The sequence below is a fragment of the Crocodylus siamensis genome, chromosome 1, assembly GCF_052110815.1.
Source record: "Crocodylus siamensis isolate JL-2025a chromosome 1, ASM5211081v1, whole genome shotgun sequence".
Taxonomy (NCBI): Eukaryota; Metazoa; Chordata; order Crocodylia; family Crocodylidae; genus Crocodylus; species Crocodylus siamensis.
Window position 1 is genome coordinate 48,612,385 of NC_143395.1, and position 1,023 is coordinate 48,613,407.

Below are 1,023 nucleotides of genomic sequence, written 5' to 3' on the forward strand. Positions count from 1 at the left end.
CCAAATCAGGATGGAGGGGCTGGAACCCCGCCTGTTTTAGGGTCGTAGGAGTGGGGTCAATATTCAAGGCCAGCCCTCTCCTGCCCAAAAATTGTAGGCATCTAGCCACACCAGGATCTGAGACCCCACCATCCCAAGACATTGCCCAGTCATTCAGGTAGGGTCCAAGGCATGGGGGAGGAAAGGTGCAGTGTGAGGGGAGGGGTGTTAGTCTCTTTGGAGACTGTTGGCTTAGAAAATGGTATTTCAAGGTTTACTTTTTGAAAATTTCCATATATATATATATATATATATATATATATATATATATATGGTTTGGGATGGGCAGCAAGAGTTAACTGATTTTTAAAAAGCCTGGGTCTAACATACAGTTTTCTGAGCCTTTAGAAGCAGAGAGGATATCTAACACAACAAGGCCAATAGATAAAAACACAGCCTGGGGAAGATGGGGCATGTACCATACTGTTCCATACCATCAGAAAAAGGTGACACCAGCTAACAAGGTCCCGGGGCGGGGGAGCAGGAAACTATCCCTTTTGGAGTCTGGAGAAGGGCTGTACCTTTGGGACCTCCTAGCTAGCCCCATTTCTTTGCATTATAACAGTCTAAGGATTCAGTCCAACCACAAAGATGTATTTTCTCAAGTATATCATCAAATATCACTGAGTATGTGACCACGTGGCCTAATGGATAAGGCATCTGACTTCGGATCAGAAGATTGAGGGTTCAATTCCCTTCGTGGTTGGCTATGCTTGATCCAGAGAGGAGCTTTCTGATTATGTTTAAATTCAATTATATTGGGCATTAGGAGGAAAGTTCTAAGCTGGTTAAACAACTCCGTGCCCTGGTCTTTTTCCCCATAATTATTAGATGCAACCATTGGAAGGTCAAGGGGCTGCTGCTTGCAGTCAGGCCAACTTGGAGGTAGTTCATTTTCAGAGCTACTCATCTTCAGCAAACACATTACATTAAAAATCTCCTTATGTTCTCTCCACAAGTACTTGGAAGTGGGTGTAAACAGAT

At 43.8% G+C, this 1,023-nt stretch overlaps 1 non-coding gene across 1 annotated transcript; it reads left to right on the plus strand.

Annotated features, from left to right (window-relative positions):
- The first annotated feature begins 672 nt into the window (after positions 1-672).
- TRNAR-UCG (transfer RNA arginine (anticodon UCG)) lies at positions 673-745 on the plus strand. Its single transcript has one exon. It is a non-coding gene; the product is annotated as a tRNA-Arg (tRNA).
- Positions 746-1,023: the final 278 nt, after the last annotated feature.